General features: G+C 35.3%; 1 pseudogene; it reads left to right on the top strand.

Moving 5' to 3' along the window:
* The first annotated feature begins 22,902 nt into the window (after positions 1–22,902).
* LOC113599706 (uncharacterized) lies at positions 22,903–23,014 on the top strand (annotated as a pseudogene).
* The last annotated feature ends 2,293 nt before the right edge of the window (positions 23,015–25,307 follow it).

Raw genomic sequence — 25,307 nt, 5'->3', positions numbered from 1 at the left:
TGTTTTTTGGGTGTTGAGTTTGATAAGTTCTTTATAGATTTTGGATACTACCCCTTTATCTGATATGTTATTTGCAAATATCTTCTCCCATTCTGTCGGTTGCCTTTTAGTTTTGCTGATTGTTTCCTTCACTGTGCAGAAGCTTTTTATTTTGATGAGGTCCCAGTAGTTCATTTTTGCTTTTGTTTCCCTTGCCTCTGGAGACGTGTTGAGTAAGAAGTTGCTGCGGCCAAGGCCAAAGAGGTTTTTGCCTGCTTTCTCCTCGAGGATTTTGATGGCTTCCTGTCTTACATTTAGGTCTTTCATCCATTTTGAGTTTATTTTTGTGTATGGTGTAAGAAGGTGGTCCAGGTTCATTCTTCTGCATGTTGCTGTTTGGTTTTCCCAGCACCACCTGCTGAAGAGACTGTCTTTATTCCATTGGATATTCTTTCCTGCTTTGTTAAAGATTAGTTGGCCATACGTTTGTGGGTCCATTTCTGGGTTCTCTGTTCTGTTCCATTGATCTGTCTGTTCTTATGCCAGTACCATACTGTCCTGATGATTACAGCTTTGTAGTATAGCTTGAAGTCTGGGATTGTGATGCCTCTGCTTTGGTTTTCTTTTTCAAGATCGCTTTGGCTATTCAGGGTCTTTTCTGGTTCCATACAAGTTTTAAGATTATTTGTTCTAGCTCTGTGAAGAGTGCTGGTGTTATTTTGATAGGGATTGCATTGAATATGTACATTGTTTTGGGTAGTGTCGACATTTTAACAATATTTATTCTTCCTATCCAGGAGCATGGAATCTTTTTCCATTTTTTTTTGTGCCTTCTTCAATTTCTTTCATAAGCTTTCTATAGTTTTCAGCGTATAGATTTTTCACCTCTTTGATTAGATTTATTCCTAGGTATTTTATGTTTTTTTGTGCAACTGTAAATGGGATCTATTCCTTGATTTCTCTCTCTGTCACTTCATTGTTGTTGTATAGGAATGCAACCGATTTCTGTGCGTTGATTTAAATCCTGCAACTTTGCTGAATTCATGAATCAATTCTAGTAGCATTTTGGTGGAGTCTTTTGGGTTTTCCATATAGAGTATCATGTCATCTGCAAAGAGCGAAAGTTTGACCTCCTCCTGGCTGATTTGGATACCTTTTATTTTTTGTGTTGTCTGATTGCAGAGGCTAAGACTTCCAATACTATGTTGGATAACAGTGGTGAGAGTGGACATCCCTCTCTTGTTCCTGCCCTTAGGGGGAAAGCTCTCAGTTTTTCCCCATTGAGGATGATATTACTGTTGGGTCGTTCATATATGGCTTTTATGATATCGAGGTATGCTCCTTCTATGCCTACTTTCTACAGAGTTTTTATCAAGAAAGGATGCTGTATTTTGTCAAATGCTTTCTCTGCATCTGTTGAGAGGATCATATGGTTCTTGTCCTTTCTTTTATTGATGTGATGAATCGCGTTAATTGTTTTGCGGATATTGAACCAGCCCTGCATCCCAGGTATAAATCCCACTTGGTCGTGGTGAATAATTTTTTTAATGTATTGTTGGAGCCAGTTGGCTAATATCTTGAGGATTTTTGCATCCAAGTTCATCAGGGAAATTGGTCTATAGTTCTCCTTTTTAATGGGATCTCTGTCTGGTTTTGGAATTAAGGTAATGCTGGCTTCATAGAAAGAGTTTGGAAGTTTTTCTCCCATTTCTATTTTTTGGAACTGCTTCAAGAGAATAGGTGTTAACTCTTCCTCAGATGTTTGGTAGAATTCCCCTGGAAAGCCATCTGGCCCTGGACTCTTGTTTTTTGGGAGATTTTTGATTACTAATTCAATTTCCTTACTGGTTATGGGTCTGTTCAAATTTTTTATTTCTTCCTGTTTCAGTTTTGGTAGTGTATATATTTCTAGGAATTTGTCCATTTCTTCCATATTGCCCATTTGATTGGCATATAATTGCTCATAATATTCTCTTATTATTGTTTTTATTTCTGCTGTGTTGGTTGTGATCTCTCCTCTTTCATTCTTGATTTTATTTATTTGGGTCCTTTGCTTTTTCTTTTTGATCAGACTGACTAGTGGTTTATCAATTTTGTTAAGTCTTTCAAAGAACCAGCTTCTGGTTTCATTGATTGGTTCTACTGTTTTTTTGGTTTTGATAGCATTGATTTCTGTTCTAATCTTTATTATTTCCTGTCTTCTGCTCGTTTTGTGTTTTATTTGCTGTTCTTTTTCCAGCTCCTTAAGGCATAAGGTTAGTTTGTGTATCTGAGATCTTTCTTCCTTCTTTAGGAAGGCCTGGATTGCTATATACTTTCCTCTTATGACCGCCTTTGCTGTGTCTTTATGATCTTCTTAATGACATTTTCTTTTCTCTAGCTCAATTTTCTTTAAAATATAGTATACAGTGCATATAACATGCAAAATATGTGTCAGTTGACAGCTTATGTTATTGGCAAGGCTTCTGGTCAATAATAGCTATTAATCATTAAGTTTTGGGGAAATTGAAAGTTATATGCAGATTTTTGCCTATGTAGGCAGTTAGTGCCCTTAACCCCCACATTTTTAGGAGTCATCTGTAGATTCAAGAAAGGTTGGGATAAATTTATGAATTGTGGATAAAGGCAATTATAGCAGTGAATGAAGGAAATTGGGGGATATTTACTGATTTATTTACTTCTAACATAAAAGAACTTACCATTATTGAAAAGGTATGTCCACTTGATAGGATGGGCTTAATCAGCACAGCATTTATCATGAAACCATTATTCAGAGCTATTCAGCTTCTCAATGCATTTTATACCCAAGTAGAAAACCATGCAAGCATTGTAGTGATCTTGAAAAACTGTGTACAATAGTAGAATGAACACTGATGAGTTAAAAGACTTGGATTTCAGTATTGGATAAACAGATAACTCCTTGAAAGCCTGAGTTAGTCATTTAGACTTCTCAGCAGGACTTCATCTTTAATGAGTGATGGAACTTCCATCCTTCTAAGACTCTGTTAGCTCAGGAGAAATCATGCATCCCATCTTTCTTCTTCTACAGGCTGCATACCTCCTTGCTAAAAGGCCTACATCACTTAGCATAGATCAAAGTACTGCTAACATTTGCAAAAACCAAATGCCCCAATATGCTTATTATAGTCACTTCTTTATTATCCAGGCTAACAGACAGAAAAAATAGAGAATAATCTGTTTTAAGCAGACGGGTTTTTTAAAAAATGTACTTGGCTTGAAATAGCATCACACTAGTAGTATTTTAACAAGAATTTTCTTTCCAGGTTATGTTTTACTTTGGCTAGTAGAAGAGTTGGTGGATATTTTCTGAGAACACAACAATTTCACATTTGGAGAAGGCAGCTTTAGAATGCACTCAATATGAAATGTTTTACATTTGCTGTTAATAATCCCCCAAGAGAATGAGCTGCAGCTGGATAAAATTAGTAATAACAATACCTATCCTTTATAGCAATTTGTGGTGGTTTTAAAAGATGTCTGTAATTCTTTAACACTCTTTCTGTGAATAGATGGAGTCTGTGTCCCCTCCTACGAAGCAGAGGGTGACTTGGTAACTGCCTTGAGGAATACAGAGCAGCAGGAGTGATGCTATGTAACTTCTGGGTTTAGATTAGAAATGACTATGCCTCGTCTGCTAATTTTTCATAGGATACTAACTGTTGGAGCTCCAGCCACCATGTAGGAAGTCTGGCTATCCCGAGGCTGCCTTGTGGAGAGTCTACATGGAGTGATGACATATGGAAAGAAAAAAACAGCCCCATATCCTCCACTAACCAGATGTTTGCATCATTCCAGCCCAGGCAGTGTAAGTGAAGACACTTTAGAGGTATGCGAAGGCCTGGTCACTGTCAGACTTCAACTCCATGACAGACCCTGAGGAAAAATTGTCTAGCTGGGTCTTACCAAAATCCAGCTTCGTTATCAAAATAATTCATGGTTATTGCTTGAAGTCATTGTTTTTGGTGGGTTTTTCTGCAGCAATAGGTAACTAGAACTTCACACTTTCAAAATCACTTTTATCTCCCATATTTCCCAGGGCAGCCAAGCTTATAATCCTGTTTTGTAGACAAAGAAACCGAGACTCAGAGAAGTTAAACAGATAGGCACACTAGTCTTGTCCAAGTTCCCCTTTCCACCAATGGGGAAATGAGGATCACAGAGGTGAGATGACTCACGAAAACCACAGCCTGTCAGTGGAAGAGCTGAGACTCCTTCCAGTCCCCTGTCTAATACATAGCTATATATAGGTCCCCTGCTCCACACTAACTAGACTTTCTTTCCATTCAGGGAAATAGAAGTGGCCAGGATCCCTTCCCCATTCAGTTTGTGTTGTCCTTGGATCTGAGAAATAGTAGAAAGAGCATGGGTCTTTTGGTGACAGAAGGAATTCTTTCAAATCAATATGCTGGCTGTGTGCTCATAATTAAGTTCCTTAACTTCTCTGAACCACAACTTCATCATTTGTAAAGTGGGGATCAAAGTGCTTCCTCTGCAGTTTTGTTAGGGAAATAAGATATAATCAATATAAATTGCTTGGCCCAGTATAAGTACCCAATAGATACATCTAATAGAAAGTCTTCTGTAAAATAATTTTGGTTATCATCATTATCATTTTAATTTTTTCCCAGAGGATCTAAAATAATAAAAGTGATAATATCATAGTATTAAGATAATAACAGCAAATTATTATTTAAATCATGTAATCCTCACAATCAGAACATGACATAGGTAATACTCACACTTTAAGATGAGGAAACAGACATGGAGGGGTTAAGTAATGTGCCAGTATTAGTTAGGGTTTGAATCTTGGCAGACCAGGAGAGGAGGAAAAAGTGATGTTTTAGCACAGTGGTAAAAAAATCTGGTTTGTTCCTATTTGACCTCCCCGTAAGGCCCTTTAGGGGAATAAAACTAAGTGTAGTATGCCTGATAACAGCCAAATTATCCACCAAGCCAGATCATTTCCCAGTCTTGGTAGAGAGTAAATTAGATTCTATGTAATTGCATCTAATGTTAATGTTGCCTATGAAAAAAGGGATGTCTGGGATTCATTGTCTAAAGTCTTCAGTGTAATTTTTATGCTCCAGATAAGGGCTTCTAACTTGAAATGTGTATGCCCTAATGATGCTACAAAACATGTTTGCAAACTGAAGAACAAAATACCACCATTAAGGACTAATTCAGGCTTGGGCTAAGCCTGAAATGTCTGTTTGAATTGCACTATAGTTTTCAGATTCATGATTTAAGATATTTTTTAGTAATCTGTCTTTATTGTAATGTTACAACTACCTAGTACATGTAGATTATATTATTTTTTTGTTTTTACATTATAGAAAGCTTTGTCATTGGTCAACATTGTGTTGTTCTTTAGTCCATAATGTAACACGGTTATTACACTAGTACACATTTCTCATAGAAAAGTATCTTATAAAGTTGCATGTTGTCACAAAGTAACTCTAACATTTTTGATCATTTCTCTTAGCAGCTCACTAAGTATTGCTCTCTGGGGAAGGTCCGGGGAAATATGTCATATGTTAAAGCTCAAAGGCACATTTACTCACAAGCTCTTGATTTACTCAGAACTCAGACTATTACAACAGTCGCCTCCTGCTCTATACTTTCTCTCCTGCCCTCCACAAACATCTTGTGTCCCTTCCTCATCATTCCCCACAGCTCATATAACCAATGAAAATGCATTGCTTAACTAATATAGTGGCATGTATGCTTTTGATTCAAGAAGGGGGAGCTGATGAGTTAGCATATGAATTAAGGCCAGCCTTTCACTTTGATAGAAACAATTGGTGCCTACATGATATCATCTGAGATGGCTAGGAAGCTAAGTGTCCACTCTCAAGTTTTTCTCAATTTTGGTAGCCATGTCTAAAATTTTACTAATGGAAATGAATTCCTACAGTTTTGATAACACAAACACATAGAAATTCAGTATGAAATAACTCAAATATACAGTCAAGCAAGTAAGAAAAAGAACATACAGATGCTAGAATTAAGAGTGAACAATAGGGACACCTGGGTGGCTCAATCAGTTTGAGTGTCCAACTTCAGCTCAGGTCATGACCTCATGGTTTGTGGGTTTCAGCCCCACATCAGGCTTTGTGCTGTCAACACTGAACCTGCTTTGGATTCTCTGTCTTCCTCTCTCTCTGCCCTTCCCCCACTAGTGCATGTGCTCTCTCTGTCTCTAAAAAAAGAGTGAACGATAGCCATAATGATATTCGTGTGAGCTCATGAAGCCATGGACCAGGAAGATTTAGAACCTATATACAGGACCTAAAATCTACTCATGAAAAAAAAAATGTGGACTACACAAAGAAAATCCATCAGAGGACAGAGATTACAACAAAAGGATTTTGCAGCCTAAGAATCTGAAAAGTCAGAACTACCCAAAAAACCCTAAAAATGTGTATTTAAAGTGATTGAAGAGACAGAAAAGGAAATAAGGATTTTTATGAAATTACAAGGCACTATAAGAACAAGATTGTTTGAAAAAGGACACTTTAGGAATTAAAAATAGTCACTGAAGTTCAATAGTTAATGACCACTCTATGAGGAAAGTACTGTCATCATCCTGTGCATACAACAGATAAAGAAATTGAGGCTCAGAAGGCTAAATAATTTACTCAAGTACACATAGCCTATAAATGGTGAAGTGGACTTGAATTCAAGTCTCTCAGATTTCAAAGTTTGTTTTTAACTATTACACTATACTACCTAACAAAAGTATGACTTCTATAGCTATATTTTATATATATATAATGTGTATATATATATATATATACACACACACACCCTTATTATATTATATGTATATATTATATATATCATTTATATATTATATATTTATATGTTATATATTTATATACATAAGCATGCCAACACAAAGATATAGTAATGCTAATAGTGGTGAATTATGGTAATTTATTTATTTTTAATTTTCTCCATATCTATAATTTTCAACATTAAATATTATAATACAGTAATAATAAATCACTCTTCATCTTTATTTGGTAAGTACATTAGATAACACAAAGAAAAGGTGCAATACAAAGCAAAATAAACTTCAATAAGGATAAAAAGCAATTAGGCTCAGCTAAGGAGAGAATGTATGGTATGAAAACTAAATCTAAGAAATTACCTAGACTGCAGTGGAAATAAAAGTTATATATTCTATTTATGATTTTTAGTGGCTGCCTTGTATTTTTAACATGCATACCTGATTTTACATAATCTGAAATTAATCAATACCTTTATCCTCTTCCAAAACAAGTTCTAACTTTTGACTCTGATCATCTTTATGTTTCAAATATAGTTTTTACTAATGTTTTATTTCCAACGTCTTTGTATGGCTCCATTATTACTTTGTTGTATTTCTTAATACAGTCAGTGCTTGTTTAGTTGCTCACTGCTTTTTAGATCTCAAGTTTCCATCTTCTTAAACTATGCAGATTATTATTTCATGGCAGTGTAACAGATTACTGCAAACTTAGTGGTTTGAAACAACATACATCTGTTATCTCTGTTTTTGTAGATTAGGAGTCCAGACATAGGCCAAAGCTTGGGCCTGTGTTCAGTCTCACAAAGTTGAAATTAAGGCACCACACTATTTTCTGGAGGCTCTAGGAAAGAATCTCCTTCTAAGATCATTCAATATATTGGCAGAATTCAGTTCTTTGTGATTATAGGACTTATATTTTAATTCTATTGGTAGATGCTTGCCAAGGGTCACTGTTCTCTCCTTAAAGCTGTCCACAGTCCCTTGCTATGTGACCTTCTCAATACCCTCACATACTTCGACTTTCTCTGACTTCCTCTATCTCTAACCTCTACGCCTAGATTTAAAGGACTCATGTGATAATTCCCCTATTTTAAGATGAACTGATTTTGAAAGGCCAATACATCAGCAAAATGTCTTCACAGCAGTAACTAGATTATTGTTTAACTTAATGACTAGTAGGAGGTATGTTTACAACCAGGGTGAGTATGGTGGGACCATGGTAGAATTCTACCTACTACAAACTTTTAAAAATTTTTTAAAAGAGAAATTATTAGTAATAAAACCTGTAATATTTTCATCTTAAAGTCTTTATATAACTTCACTTTTAAATGGTTGTTTAGCTCGATATAGAGTTTTATGTTGACAGTAATTTTCTCTTAGCATGAAAATATTATTCCATTGTCTTCTGACTTCTGTTGTTGCCTACAGATCTGCTGTCAGTTGAATTTTCAATATTTGCAACCAACCAGTCTTTTTTAAAAAGTTTGTTTGCTTTTAAATTTCTTTTAGTTTTTGATGTCCTACAATTTCACTAAGGTCTGTCTAGTGTGGGCTTAGTTTTATTTATTTTGCTTCTTACATTTCCTGAGTCTGAGGGTTCATCGCATTTTGAAAAATTTTTACCAACTCTTTGAAAATTTTCTCTCTTTCCTTTTTTCCTTCTGAAACATCCTTTAACCTTAGGTTACTATTTCTCATTCTACCCTCCAAGTCTCCTTATTTTGCTTTAAAATTTTTCTCTTTAATTCAGTGGGATGGATTCTGAATTAATTAAAGGTCCATGTTAATTCTCTTTTAAGCTGTGTTTAATATGTATTTAATTCATCCATTGACTTGCTAATTTCAAAGATGCTGTCTTTCATTTGTGGTCATTCTCTTTGGTTCTTTTTAAAATCTTCCTGATATATTTCTCTTTTTTTTTTCCTTCATGTTGTCACTTCTTTACTTTATATCCTAATTTATTAAAAACATATGAATTTACAATTATTTGGCAACTAATATAGTAATAATTGTTTTACACAAGAATTATCACTAGGTCCTGAAATTAATGAGTGAAAGTTTGGCAAGAAATGGGATACTTAACATAGTTTCAAAATATCTCCCCACACGAAATTTATTAATTACAAAGGAGAAATAGTAACTTTATAGTGAAGAAACCTGGCCCACATTACTTAGTACTCAAAGCTAACCTCTACAGTAGTAGGGAAAATAGACATCATTTTCCTTCTGGTATGATGCATTGAGAGGATACAATATTACTGCCAAAAATGCCTAACATTAATCATAAGGCTTTGACCCCATTAATTGTAATTTCCTTTTTGAGAGCTACAGAGTTCTATTAATCTATAATGATGTAATATATATTACCTACTTATTCAGGATATTGGATTTGGAGATATATGGACCTGATTTTCAGATCTTTAGCTAATATCCACCTTGAAGATATAAAGAGTTGAAGTTGAAATGGCTGAGAAAGAGGATTACTCTGGAGATAGCTGTTGATATGTTGTACATTTCTATTCTTTAGGGATAAAAAGGTTTCTTCCTCCCCCGTTTTGATCTAAATAAGAAAGAGGGCTTCAAGGTAATTACTTGGAGAGGCTGACCTATTATCCTGCAGTCTGGAAGCATAAGGATGGCAAAAGAAACTGGAGATAGATTGGCCCAATACAGTAGAGCAGAGTGGAAGAGGACTACCTTGGGAATAAAAAGCCCTTTCACCAACAGTATGACAGGACAAGGATGGATGAGTTTTTCTTGTGGATCAAATATGGACCACATGGAACAGAGGCAATATGGAGCTACTTTGAATTCCATACCCCACCCAAAAGAAACTGCATGGATTGTGGTGTGGCCCCAATGACAGAGCTGACTACCACTTTCTCAGAGGATGAAGGAAGAATTTTAAGCAGTAAGCAAGCAACAAGTAAACATCAAGGAAGTTGCAGTTGGAGAGATCCAATGAGGATATCACTGAGGAACACACAGGAACATCCTATTAGAAGAAGAATCAGCTTTAGAACACTTCTGCACTCAAAGGGTTCCATCACAGATTACTCCCATGCAACTGAAGTAAGATCTTTCCTGCTGCTTACCAGTTCTTCTTAATCCTCACCTCCAACCCTGAAGGACCCAAAGAAGGTGTAAAAATAGTGAAAGGAGAAGAAAAATAAGTTAAAGAGGAAAGCCAAGAGTTCCCTTCCACCATTCTGGACTTTCGGGCCTAAAGCAATAGCAAGCTGGGGTAGGAAAGTAGGATAAAGTATGGTGGTAGTGATAAGAATAAGGAGCAGTGATTATGCCACTATTAGTCCTATAATGAGACTCTGATTATGCATAAAAGTGACTTCCATTATCTGACTATACTGGAAAGATTCTGCCAAGATTTTATTGTTGTAGTGAAGAAGATGCAGCCCATTAAGTCTGAAGAGACATCAGTGAAAAAGAATGTCATTTTATTTCATTTGTTGTTGTTATTGTTGTTGTTGTTGCTCATATCCTACTGAATTCAGCCCATTCAATATCTAGGTTTCATCTACAACTTGTCCCAGGTTATGTGGTAGTTAACAAAATTGAAACAAATTCCAGGACTATTTATACTCCATGATAATGAATTTCTTTGACTAAAAAGAGAGAGCATGAGAGAGAGAGAAAGAGAGAGAGAGAGAGAGAGAGAGAGAGAGAGAATATTTGGTATTTATCTGCATAATTAGAAAGCTCAGTTATATCTCTGGATAATTTTTGGCCCCAAGGATAAGCACATGTAAATCCTGGATCCACAAAATCTTCTCTCCAAGAAGGACAAGCCAAGTGTTGGCTGGCTTGGGTATGGAATTCCCCCAGACATGAGGCCAAAACTTTGAGAGGCCTGAATTTCCCTGGGGAGCCAATACTCACAGAGAGAGCAGATGGTTTCCAAAGTAAAACCTAGAGAGAGTGTTCCCCAAAGGGGACCGGATCTTAGGTTTTTGGCAGAGATGTGGGTGTTTCACTAGTAGAGTGAAAACATCCCACCTCCCCAAGTCCACCTCCCTCCATACACACACTTGTAGAACATTTTCTACACAATGACAACACACAGAATGGTGTTCACCACTAAAAGATGATCATATCTTCCTGTTGAATGCAGTGGGCTTTTCAGACATATCTTGAGGAGCCTGTGTTTTGTCGATAAACCTCTAGTAAGACCCAGAGGGAAACCAGAGCACAGACTTGGGATTTGAGGCTGTAGCCTGGCTAGTGACAGGAACCAGGCCTGAGCAGCCCTTCTCTGTGGAGGGGCTGGCAGGGAAGGGGGAGGGGAAACCAGGTGCAGAAAGGGAAGGGGATTTCATGTAGGATCTGCTTTCAGCTCTGCATCAGATGGAAATATCACTCTCACTGGAAACCGTGTTAATGAATGACAATTCAAGCCCATAGGGTGTACTGTTTTATAATACAGTATTTGTTTCCCAGAGCTGTTGGCCCGACTATTTGCATGACATTTGTGTTATAATGTAATGTGGCCCCATGTGTTGTTAAAGGCAGGACACCAGGCAGAAATTAGATGTAAGTTTTCTACATGAAATTTGCCATCTAATCACTCTGCCAACTCTAAAGCTATGAAAACTAAGACTTCAGCTCTTTTCAAGCAAACTATATGAAGCTGACTGGAAGACTCAATACTGACAGGAAGCTTTGAAGTTGGGTTTATTTTTCCGCCATCTCCTCTTTTTTTTTTTTTAATGTTTATTATTTGAGAGAGACAGAGACAGAGACAGAGAGCAAGCAGGGGAGCGGCAGAGAGAGAGGGACAAAGTGTATTTATAGAAAACCTATATATAGGTAATGGGCTTGCCTGGGTGGCTCAGTTGGTTAAGCATCTGACTCTTGATTTCAGCTCAGGTCATGATCTCACAATTCATGGGATTAAGCCCCACGTTGGGATTCTCTCTCTCTCCCGCTCTCTCTCTGCCCTCTCCGCTCACATTCTTTTTCTCAAAATAAATAAATAAACTTAAAAAAAGAGTGAAAGCCTGAATGTTTTCCTCCAGGGTTCTATTCAGCTAGCCAGTATGCTAAGAAAGGCATGCAGATTGGAAAGAAAGAAATAAAGCTGTCATATTGTAGACACCACGATTGGGTACACAAAATACTAAGTAACCTAAAGAAAAGGTACTAGAACTTATGAATGAGTTTAGCAAGGTCACAGAATACAAAGTCAATATACAGAAACTAATTGTATTGCCATATACAAGCACAAAAATACTCCTGAAAATTAAAATTTAAACATGAAAAAGTGCCATTTACTATCGTAAAATAGTACAAATAGTACAATAAAATAGTACAAATCCTAGGGGCACCTGGGTGGCTCAGTGTCCAACTTCAGCTCAGGTCATGATCTCATGGTCCGTGAGTTCAAGCCCCACATTGGGCTCTGTGATGATAGCTTGGGCCTGGAGCCTGCTTTGGATTCTGTGTCTCCCTCTCTCTCTCTAGCCCTCCCCCGTTCATGCTCTGTCTCTGTCTCAAAAATAAAAATAGACATTAAAAAAAATCACATCTTTAAAAAAAATATATACTACAAATCCTATAAACTGAAACTAGCAAACACTAATGAAATTGAAGAAGACCCAAACCAGTTTAAAGATGTGCCTTACTTATGAATTAGAGAACTCAATATTATCGTCATTTCTCCCCAGATTCACCTATAGATTCAATTCAATCTCAGTCAAAATCCTAGCAAGTATCTTTGACAGAAGTTGACAAACTTCTTTTTAAATATATATGGAAATATATATTTCCATATATGAATGGAATCTAGAATATGTAAAATAATACTGAATGAGAATATAGTTGGGTACACGTATTTTATCTGATTTCAAGATCTACTGTAAAGCTACAGCAATCAAAACAGTGTGGTATTGACCTAAGGATAAAAATGTAGATTAAAATAAAAGAATGGATAATCCAGAACAGAACCCCCACATAAAATCAATTGATGTTGTACATGTTCCCAGTATAATTCAATTTATAAAGAAAATTACTTTTTGACAAGTCATCATGGTGAAGTTTAATATGTATATGGGAAAATAATAGAACTCGATATTTACCTCATATCATACTTCTAAAAAAATGATAAATAACCAATAGGCAACATGAAAAGGATGAACATCTTTAGCCATTAGGGAAATGTAAAACCACAAAAAATGAAATATCAGTAGAGACACAGAAGATGTGAACAACACAATCAAAAATGAACTCATTGACAATTAAATAATATTACATCCAACAACTGCAGAATACACTTCTTTTCAGGTACGTATGATAAATTCAAGGTAAACTATATGTTGGACCATAAAGAAGTCTCAGTAAATTTCAAGAGGATAAAAATTATGTAGACAGTATTCTCTGACAATAAATAAAGTATTTATAAATAATAAAAGTATCTAGGAAAACACCAAATATGTTGAAAATAAACCACATATTTCTAAATAATTCATGAGTCAAGGAGAAAGTCATAAGGGAAATTACAGTATGTTTTGCACTGAATGACAACAAAAAAATATGACATATTAAAACTTTGTTGAGTGCAGCTAAAGCAGTATTTGGAGGAAAACATCACTTTAAATTCTTATATTTAAAAAGAAGGTTTAAACTCAATGACCTAAAGTTCCTTATAAGAAACCGGATAAAAATCAAGAAAGTAAATCCAAAGAGTAGAGTGAAGGAAGCAATAAAGAAAATTAGTCAACAAAATGAAAATAGAACATAGAAAACATTAATAGAGCCAGAAAGTGATTCTTTGTAAAGACCAATGATATTGACAACTTTCTACCTAGAATGACAAAGATAAAAGAGAAAAAAGTTTACCAATATCAGGAATGAAAAAAATTATTACCATAGATCCTGAAGACATTAAAAGTATAAGTGAATACTATAAATAACTTCATTGCAACAAACTTGAAAATGTATAAAATATTTTCCTGAAAAATCAACTTAATAATATTGACACAAGCAAAAAAATGGAGAAATTTGAATGCACTTTTATGTATTTAATTAATTGACTTCGTTATCAAAACCCTTCTCCAAAAGAAAATTCTGACCTAAGATGGTTTCACTGGTGAAGTCTATCAAACATTTAAGGGAGTAATAAGTCCAGACTTATCTTACAAAACATTTTCAGAAAACAGAGGATGGAGGATCACTATCCAACTCATTCATGAAACCAGCATAATACCAAAATTTGACAAAGACATTACAAAAAGCTGGATGTTGTGGACCAATATTTCTCAATAGAGCATAATACCAAAACTTGACAAAGATATTACAAAAAGCTGGAAGTTATGAACCAGTATTTCTCAATAATATAGATGCAAAAAATTTTAACAAAATATTAGCAAAAGCAAGTTGAGCAACATATTAAAAAGACAATACATGGTGATCAAGTAGGGTTATCCAAGAAGGAATTTAAGGTTGATTTTATGTGTAAAAATCAAGCCGTGTAATTAATCACTTTAACAGAATAGAGGAGAAAAACCCCACATGATTATTTCCAGATTTTCAGACAAAGCATCAACACTCATTCATGGTAAAAGCCCTTAGCAAAATAGGGAAGTAAGGAACTTCCTTAAAGTTCCTTAAAGGGCATTTCCCCCCTGAAATTGAGAACAAACAAGGATGCCCACTTTCCGTACTTCTACTCCACATTGTACTGGAGGCACAAGCTTTGCAATAAGGCAAGGCAAAGACTATAAAAAAGCATATAAAATAAGCATATATATAATTATATATATTTATATATTTTATGTATATTTACATATTATATATTTTATATTTTACATATAATATATATTATTATGTTTTATATATAATTATATATATGTATACATATACATATAAATGTATATGTATACATATATATACACGTATATATATATGTATACATATATATACACACATATATATACATATATATATATAATAAGTCATGAGATGAAAGGTACAACATAGCATATATAGCATATATAGTCAATGGTATTGGGATAGCATTGTATGGTCACAGATGGTGGCTACACTTGAGCATAGCATAGCATAACATATTGAGTTGTTAAATCACTGTATTGTGCACATGAAACTAATGTAACATTGTATGCCAATTATACTTTGAAACAAAAGATGTTTTCTTTTTTCCCAGCTTTATCTAGATGTAATTGACACATAGCACTGTTTCAGTGTAAAGTGTACAGCATGTTGACTTGACTTATATATATTATGAAATGACTACCACAATAAGTTTAGTTAACATCCATCATCCCATTTACATATGATAAATAAATAAATAAATGCAGACAGACATAAATTTAAAAAATGAATTCTTACATACTAACAGCAATTAGAAATAAAATATTAAAACTTTTATTTACAATCATGACAAAAACAATATACCTAGTAATAAATCTGACAAAAGATTTTCAAGTTCTATATACTAAAACAGAAGACTGCTGGGAGAAATTAAAGAAGACCTATATAAATGGAGAGAGATGTTTCTGAACTGGAAGACTCAATAACATTGTAGATCTCCCAAATCGATCAATAGACTCAACGCAACCCCAAACAAAATTTTAGTAGCTTTGACGTACCAATTGACTATCTGATTCTAAAATTTATTTGAAAGTACAAAGAACCTAGAATAAAATAACCAAATCACTTTTTTGAGATAATCATATGGTTTTTATTTTTTCCCTTGTTAATGTGATGTTTATTGATTTGCAAATATTGAACACCTCTTTGTCCCTGGAATAAGTTCCACTTGATCATCATGAATGATATTTTAATGTACTGTTGGATTTGGTTCGCTAATACTTTGTTGAGGATTTTTGCGTCTGTGTTCATTTGAGATATTGGCCTGTAGTTTTCTTTTTTTGTAGTATCTTTCTTTATCTGTTTTTGGTACCAGGGTAATGCTGGCCTTCTAGAATGAATTTAGAAACTTTTATTTCTCTTCCATTTTTTGGAGTAGTTTGAGAAGAATAGATATTAATGTTCTTTAAATGTTTGGTAGAACTCACCTGTGAATTTTTTGTTTGAAGTCCACTTTTTGATTATGGATTCAATTCTTTTGCTAATAATTGGTCTGTTCAAAATTTCTATTTCTTTTCCTTCAGTTTTGGAAGGTTATATGTTTCTATAAATTTATCCATTTCTTTAAGATTGTTGGATATGATATTTAATAATATTCTCTTATAATCCCTCTTATTTCTGTGATGTTAGTTTTTATTTCTCCTTCCTCATTCCTTGTTTTATTTATTTGAATCCTCTCTCTTTTTTTCTTGATGAATCTGGCTAAAGGTTTTTCAATTTTGTTGATCTTTTTAAAGAACCAGCTCCTGGTTTCATTGATCTGTTCTATTATTATTTTAGTTTCTATTTAGTTTATTTCTGCTCTAATCTTTATTATTTTTCTTCCTTCTACTGATTTTTGGCTTTGTTTGATGTTCTTTTTCTAGCCTCTTTGTGTTTAAGGTTAGGTTATTCGAGATTTTTTTTTTCTTGAGGTAGAAACTTCCCTCTGTATAAACTTGTATTGGTATAAACTTCCCTCTTAGAACAGCTTTTCCTGTTCAAAGATTTTGGACCACTGTGTTTTCATTTTCATTGTCTCCACATATTTTTTAATTTCCTCTTTCATTTCTTGGTTAACCCATTCATAGTTTAGCAGCACATTATTTAGCTTCCACATATTTGCGTTATTTCCAGATTTTTTCTTATGATTGATTTCTAGTTTTATACTGTTATGATTAGAAAGATGCATGATATGAATTCAAACTTTTTGAATTTATTGAGACTTATTTTGTGGCCTAACATGAAGTCTATTCTGAAAAGAATGTGTAATCTGCTGTTTTTGGATGGAATATTCTGAACATATGTGTTACTGTTAGGTCCACCCGGTCTAATGTGTCATTCACATGTGTCAGCCATCCTTTCCTTGTTGATTTTCTCTCTGGATGATCTATCCATTGATGTAAGTAGAGTGTTAAATCCCGTAATATTATTGTATTACTGTCAATTTCTTCCTTTATGTTTGTTAATAGTTGTTTTATGTATTAGGTGCCTTCATGTTTGGTGCATAGATACTTACAATTGTTATAGATATATAAAATTATCAACAAAAGCAATTTTTAAAAGAAAAAAGTTCTATCCAATTTCAAGACTTTCTACAGCACTGTTTAATACAATTTTCTATGATAATTGACATGTGCTGTAATTATGTGTTGTACTATGTAGTAGTCTCTAGTTACATGTGGCTGTTAAGCATTTTAAATGTGGCTCCTGCACTTAAATAACTGAAATTCTAATTTCATTCTATTTTAATTAATTTAAATTTAAATAGCTAGGTTAGTGAATACTATATTGAATAGCACAAACATATTATAAGAGGCTACATTAATCAGGACAGCTTGGTATTATCAAAAAGAAAGACATAGATCAATGGGATAGGTAGAAGTCTAGAAATAGGTCAGTGCATATATAGTCAACTGATTTTCCACAAAGGAGCCAAAGTAATTCAATGAAGAAAAGGAAAGCCTTGTCAATAAATGGTGCTGGATTGACTCAGTATCTTCAAGGGAAAAAATAAGTATTGATTTAAAGCTCTTGGTAGAACCAATAAACATGGGCAAATATTTAAAAAAGAGTTTCACCAACAAAGCAACTTAATAATACTAATACGTAGTTAACATAACACTTATGTGCCAGACACTGTGTTAGTGATTTACCTTTATTAATTAATTTAATAGATTTAATGTAGTATTTAAGGGCATAGATTCTTGAATCAGAATGTTTGGGTTCACATTCTGGTTCACTCTTCACTCATTTTATAAGCTTGGGTAAGTTTCTTAATTACTCAGTTGCACAGATCCCTCATCAATAAATGAGGATAATAATAGCACCTATCTCATAGAAGTGTTGGGAGGATTAATAGCACAATACATTCTTAGTGCTTAGAAGGGTGCTTAGCATTTAGTAAGAGTTCAATAATGTAAGCTGTTATTATTTTCTTTGGAAGAAGGTAATGTTGTATAAAAGCTGAGATGAACATTGGTGCTTTCATTTACTTATTTGTCAAATAGGTATGCATTAATATCAGTCTTATATAACTCATAAGGTTGTTCATTCATTCATTCATTCATTCAAGAAATATTTATTTATTTAGCACCAGTTATTTGCAAGTACTCTGATAATGGGGATATAATTATGAACAAAATGTATGACATCTCTACCTTCATGGGGGATGTGGACAACAAATATAAGTAATAAACATGTAAGTAAATAATAATATATAATTTAGAAGTCCCTGCAAAAAAATAAAGCAGGTAAGGATATGAGAAGTGACTGGGAGGAGGTGGGAGGGTAGTTAGAGGAGGCCCCTGTGAGAAGATGGCATTTGAACAGAGATATGAATTAAGTTAAGGAGGAACTTCCCAAGCCAAGAATTGGTGTAAATAAATTCTAAACAGAGGGAACATCAGTGTAAAGGCCCTGAAGTGGGAACACACTTGTAGAGTTTCAAGGACAGAACAAGGCCAATGTGTCTAGTGAAAGACAGAGGGACTGGTAGGAGAAGATGTTGGAGACATAAGCTGGTCAGATATAGAAAGGCTTGCAGGATTTTTCCTGAATGTGGACAGTTTTGTAATGGGTACACCATTATCTTATTCACAATATTAAAAAGAATTTCATTGAGAGTAGAATACAAGGAGGCTATAGTAGAGGTAGGAAGATGTGTTAGGAGGTTCCTGTAGGAATCCAGTTGATAGATGTTGGTGGCTTAGAATAGAATGTTAACAGAGGAAATGAAGAGATGAAACAGACATATATTTTGAATATATAGTCATCAGAACACAACGAGAACTGGGGTTAGAGCATGGAGGAAGGTGAATTTAGAATTATCTCTTAACTTTCACTTGAGAAACTAGACTTATGGTGGTTCCATTTCCCATGAAGAAGATTGGAAAAGAACGGGTTGGACATATTTGTTACAAGATGCCTACATCTCATAGGAATACAAATGTCTATTTTAGTAAAAAAAATTGTAGCTTGAACTGGGATGGTGGTGGTGAACTTGTGATAAATAGACAAACTGGAGGCATTTTCAGAAATGGGTAAATATTGTTAATATATTGGATGTTGATGTGAGGGATGCTGAGATGTCATAGATGATACCAGTGTCTGGTTTGTATGGCTAGATGGATGGTGGTGCTTTTGAATGGAGCAGGCCAAGATTTGGAGGAAGATCATGAATTCCATGCTGGATATTTAAATTTTAAAATGCTTATGAGACACCCAAGATGTGATGTCGAGCAACCAGTTGTATACATGATTCTAAGAATATAGATTTGAGTATCACTGAAATGTACAAAGCACTTGAAACCATGGCTTAAAAAAATATTATCTAGGGAGAGAATATAAAGTTATAAAGGAAAGGGGCATAGGACTGAGCCTGGAGGGATTCCAGTATTGAAAGATTAGGTAAAGTAGGCAAAGCCTGGAAAAAAAGATGCCAAGAGGCCCAGTGACATAATTTATGTGGAAACTATTTTACAATTTTTAGAGGTCCAGGCAAATGATAGTTTTGCTTGTTTTGTTTTGTTTTCATTTTATTTATTTTAGAGAGGGAGAGAGAGAGAGCAGGAGACAGGGCAGAGGGAGAGAGAGAGAGAGTCTCAAGCAGGCTCTATGCTCAGTGCAGAGCCCAACCTAGGGCTCAATCCCACAACCCTAAGATCATGATATGAGCCAAAATCAAGAGTCAGATGCTCAACCGACTGCACCACCCAGGCACCCCAAATGATAGTTTTAATCACTAAATTAGATTTAATCCTCTCAAATGGGGATATGAGTGCCTCCAGATGTAAGTGCTGATTGAATCAAGGGACAATGCCCAAGGATAAATAATGATACATTTTCCTTTAATATGAATTTTCCTCAAAGGTTAAGTAATTTTAGTGTGTTATTTTTATATAGAAACAGAGAACTATTATACAGTAAAATGGAAGAATCAAATCAGTTTAAAGATTATAATTTTATTTTTGAGAGACAGAGGGGCAGAGAGAGAGGGAGACACAGAATCTGAAGCAGACTCCAAGCTCCGAGCTGTCAGCTCAGAGCTGGATGCAGGCCTTGAACCCATGAACTGTGAGATCATGATCTGAGCTGAAGTTGGACACTTAACCGACTGAGCCACCCAGGTGCCCCTGAACAGCTATTCCTTAATCCAAGGCTGAGGTTTGTCACTTCCATGATTTAGAAAAACACTCAGTTGAGGAATATGCATGAAGACAAAATGACAAATTCAGTTTTATTTTGTATTAGGGAAAAGAATAACTAATAGTTTATTCAACAAATATTTATTGAAGGATAGAACTAGGTGCTTTGTAGGTATATAAAGATGATTATGTGAACCCTGTCCTCAAGAAGCTTATCAGTTTGTAAAAGAGATATATCTTCATATCAATAATAGTAGCAGTGACAACAAAAACATTAAGGAATTAGTAGGGCAGAGAGGGGTGGGAGGAGGAGGGGAGAGAGAAAAAGAGGAACAGAGGGAGGGAGAGAGAAAGGTAAAGAGAAGGAATAATGGGGGCTGGGGGAGATGGACTTGTCTTCTGAATGATGGAATTTCAGAGCACACTTTCCGCTTTGATAAAAGAAGGGTTGCAAGGATGAATTCAGGGGAAAAAAAGAGACACATCCTTAGTGGTTGTCAAAAGATGAAAACTGAAAAAACTCACATTATTACCTTTTCTCTATAAAGTAATATGCAAGGTCATCTGTAAATAGTGGACATTAGAATTTAAGAAAAGAGGAGGTTTTCAAATTGCAGCATGGGAGGTAGTACTGGTAACTGTGAAAAATGAGCAAAAGCAGGATTTTACAAAATGTAATCTTACAGAACACCCACAGCAGAATCACCTGTGGGTATTTGGTAAAAATGTAGAGTCCTCAGTCCTATTCTAAACCGAGTATTCAGATGAGGTCACATAACATGAAGTTGTATATGGAACATTCAATTAATTTGAATGTTGTATTAAGACCAAGAAATAGGGGCGCCTGGGTGGCGCAGTCGGTTAAGCGTCCGACCTCAGCCAGGTCATGATTTCGCGGTCCGTGAGTTCGAGCCCCGCGTCAGGCTCTAGGCTGATGGCTCAGAGCCTGGAGCCTGTTTCCGATTCTGTGTCTCCCTCTCTCTCTGCCCTTCCCCCGTTCATGCTCTGTCTCTCTCTGTCCCGAAAATAAATAAACGTTGAAAAAAAAATAAAAAAAAAAGACCAAGAAATAAATAAAATCTGTCTTTAACATTAATGGCCAATAATAGAAATATATTTACTCCTGTGACTTATGAGGAGGTGACAAAAAGGTGGGAGGTGAGAGAAGAGAAAATATGATAAAGAAGTTGAAGAAAGAGTGGGAGAAGAAGAAAAAAGAAGACAAAGGTAAATATTGGGGAAATTGAGAGAGATACAAGAATATAAGATAGAAGCAGAATTGGAAGCAGGAAGGGAAAAGAGGTATACAGTTACACAGGGAGAAATCGAAAAATGTGAGAAGGGTCTAAGTAGATTTTAAGGGGAGCCTGCTTTTTAAATTAGCCTTCAGAATAAATTATCACGTTCTTTCCACCTTCTTTGCAATTCTGGCTAGCAAATTTGCTAACCTTTCTCACAGCTAGGAATTTCAGCTAGCAATGTGTTGGCTAAACCATAGTATTTCTTAGAGGGAAGATGTCTCTCTGCAGCACTTTTTGCCATAGGACGGCAAAATCACCCCAATCTGGTGCTTTTGTAGATTTCCTAATCTGAGTAGCCACCAAGCTCAAACAACAGGAGATACTGGAAAAATCTGAGATAGGGGCTGTATCATGTTTGGTAACCTAAACTTTAGTCACATACAGATCATCAGGTCACTTTTCCTGTTGTTAATCACGTGTTACCTAGGTAATCAACTTTCTCTAACCTGAACACTGGATATCTAAATATATCATCATGCCTGACTTATATTCTTCTATAAAACAAGTTGAAATGAAACTCTTCATTGTTACAAGCCCAGCACTCCTTTGTTAGACCTACAGTCTAATAGTGTTAGTGCCCATCACAGAGAACTCAGTGCATACTTGACCAATGGTATGGAGGCTTTCGTGGCAATTTCTAAGTGAGGGCTTGAAGAGCAAAAGTGAAAACAATGAGGGAGAACTGTTCTTCCAGGTACTAAAATTTCATATAAATAAAGCTGTGTATTGATGTGATCGTTTTCAATGGAGTTGGATGAGATTCGAAGAGGCATCTGTTGGAGGGGAAAGAGGAATTTCTTCCAGCAAGAGCTAGAGAAGGCCTGTGGCCTCTGCACACTTCAGAGTCATGTGAACTCTCTTACCTCCATCATCTCTGTGACCAAAAAGACATTCCTCTCCTCTCCAAAAGCTTCAGTGTGTTTTTTCATGACTTTTATTATCATTTGATTTAATAAATATAAAGGTGGTTCCAGGGTGCCTGCGTGGCTCAGTCAGTTAAGTGTCCAACTTTGGCTCGGGTCATGATCTCGCGGTTCATGGTTTTGGGCCTTGCATCGGGCTCTGTGCTGACAGCTCAGAGCCTGGAGCCTGCTTCAGATTCCGTGTCTCCCTCTCTCTCTGCCTGTCCCCTGCTCATGCTCTGTCTTTCTCTCTCTCTCTCAAAAATAAGTAAACATAAAAAAACAAAAAACAAAAAAAACAAAAAAAACCAGATGCTTCCAATGGAATGGAGAAGCTAGTACAGGGTGTTTTTTTTTTTTCCTCCCAGAGATGGCCTCCTTAACAGCCCCTGAGCAATGTTCTCCCTTAAAAGTTTGTTTCTACATAGAAGAAATACTAGGCTATTGCTATAACTTCATAGAAGATAGCAGTCTTGGACAGAGCTAGATCAATTTTTTAAATGAGTCCTAATTGTGTATTGTTACAAAGTATTTGAGGCCAACTTGAAATTATATCAATATCCCTATATTGTATACAAAAATAAAGCGTAAAAATAATATGAAAGTATAAAAACAATGATATGCTTTGGCCCAGCAACTCTCATTCCAAATAGATACCCATCACTTCTTGGCCTTTTGGCTAAGATCAAGTGTAGTATCTGTTTTTATCAGTTTAATATCTGATACCTCCTCTATCCAAATAGATACCCAAAGAACATCAAGCTACCACTAACAACTGCTATTTATCTTTCTTCCTGGGCCCACGGCTCATATCTCTCAGTCTCCTTTGCAGTTAGGTAGACTCATGTGACTGAATTCTGGGTAAAGAAATATGGGAATAAGTGATGTTCACTACCTCAAGACCTGAGGTACAAGGAAACCTTCCATACAACCCTCTAGGCACCCTCTCTCTCTTTCTCTATGTGGCCACTGAAATGTTACATTTATTATATCATTTAGCCTACTTTCACAAATACACACTTTACAACACTGAGAAGGAGCCCAAAGGGATTAGAAAGTAGAAACAAAATGGTTAATTTTTACTGATGTGATATTCTATATAGAACATCCAAGAGAACTGACCAATTATTCGAAACCATGGTAGAGCTCAGGTATATTGCTGAAAATGAGACTAATATTCAAAATTCATTTATGTTAAAACTATATTCAAGCATCAAACTATAAAATGAAATAAAAAAGGTACTGTTTATAATATCAATAAACCTCTATGGCAATCAATACTAAATCTAATAAAAGATGTAAGAGAAAGCTTTATATGAAGAAATGTTAGAAAAGATTATTGAAATAATTAAGAAAATATGTGTGTTAAGGTTCCTCAAAGAAAAGTACTGATAGAATATCTATAGGTATAGATACACATATAAATATAGGTAGATATAAAATATTATATTATATTATATATTGCATATTATATGTGTGTTTATTTTCTTACATTTCTGTAGATTAGCACAAATACAGGTCTCACTGGGCTAAAATCAAAGTGTCAGCAGGGTGGTATTCATATCTATGGGCTTTAGAGGTATAATTTCCTTGCCCTTCCTGGCTTCTGGAGACTGCTGGCATTCCTGGCTGATGGCCTTATTCCTCCATCTTGAAAGCCAAGAATATTGCATGTATCTTCCCAATCTCCTCTATCACATCTTTCTCTCATGCTAATCGCAGCTGGGAAAGCTTCTCCCCTTTTAAGATCTAGGCATTAGATTGAGCCCATCTAGATAATCCAGAATAATCTCTACATATCAAAGCTTTAATTTAATCATATCTGCCAAGTTCCTTTGTCATGCAAAGTAACATATTGATAGGTTCCAGGGATCCAGATGTGAATATCTTTGGGGAGGAGTTTTTCTGACTGCCATACCACTTATCAAATTTTAAGTTATATTATATCAAACACTGTGGTACTGGTATAAGTCTACAAGGTTAGAGACCTACAAAAAAATCATGTGTATTTAGAAGTAGGCTTTTTTTTTTTAAGTTTAGTTATTTATTTTGAGAGAGACAGAGCATGAGCAGGGGAGGGACAGAGAGAGAAGGAGAGAGAGAGAGAGAGAGAGAGGGAGAATCACAAGCAGGTTCTGCACTCAAACTCACGAACCACGAGACCATGACCTGAGTGCAGATCAAGAGTAGTATGCTTAAGTGACTCAACTACCCAAGCACCCCTCATGTGTGCTTTTTATTTTTTTATTATTTTTTATTTCATTATTATTTTTTAAATGTAAATCCAAGTTAGTTAATACATAGTGTAATACTGACTTCAGGAATAAAATTCAATGATTCATCACTTACATATAATATCCAGTGCTCATCCCAACAACTATCCTCCTTAATGCCCCTCACCCATTTAACCCATCCCCACATCCAACACCCAACCCCAAAATCCTGTTTGTTCTCTGCATTTAATATTCTTTTAAGGTTTTTCCCCTGCTCTGTTTTTATATTATTTTTGCTTCCCTTCCCTTATGTTCATCTGTTTTGCATCTTAAGTATGAGTGAAATAATGTGATATTTGTCTTTCTCTGACTTATTTCAATTAGCATGATATATTCTAGTATCATCCACATTGTTGCAAATGGAAAATTTCATTCTTTTTGATCACTAATATTTCATTGTATATATATACCACATCTTCTTTATTCATTCATCAGTTGATGGACATTTGGGCTCTTTCCAAAATTTGGCTATTGTCCATTGTGCTACTATAAATACAGGAGTGCATGTGCCTCTTCGAATCAGCACTCCTGTATCCTTTGGATAAATACCCTAGTAGTGCAATTGCTGGGTCATAGGGACATTCTATTTTTAATTTTTTGAGGAACGTCCATACTGTTTTCCAGAGTGGAAGCACCAGTCGCATTCCCACCAGCAGCGCAAAAGTGTTCCTTTTTCTCCAGGTCCTTGCCAACATCTGTTGTTGCTTGAGTTGTTAATTTTAGCCATTCTGACAAGTGTGAGGTGATATCTCATTGTGGCTTTGGTTTGTATTTCCCTGATGATGGGTAAT

Source organism: Acinonyx jubatus, chromosome C1, assembly GCF_027475565.1.
Source record: "Acinonyx jubatus isolate Ajub_Pintada_27869175 chromosome C1, VMU_Ajub_asm_v1.0, whole genome shotgun sequence".
Taxonomy (NCBI): Eukaryota; Metazoa; Chordata; class Mammalia; order Carnivora; family Felidae; genus Acinonyx; species Acinonyx jubatus.
The sequence above is the reverse complement of the archived record's forward strand: the minus strand, read 5'-3'. Positions and strand labels throughout refer to the sequence as shown.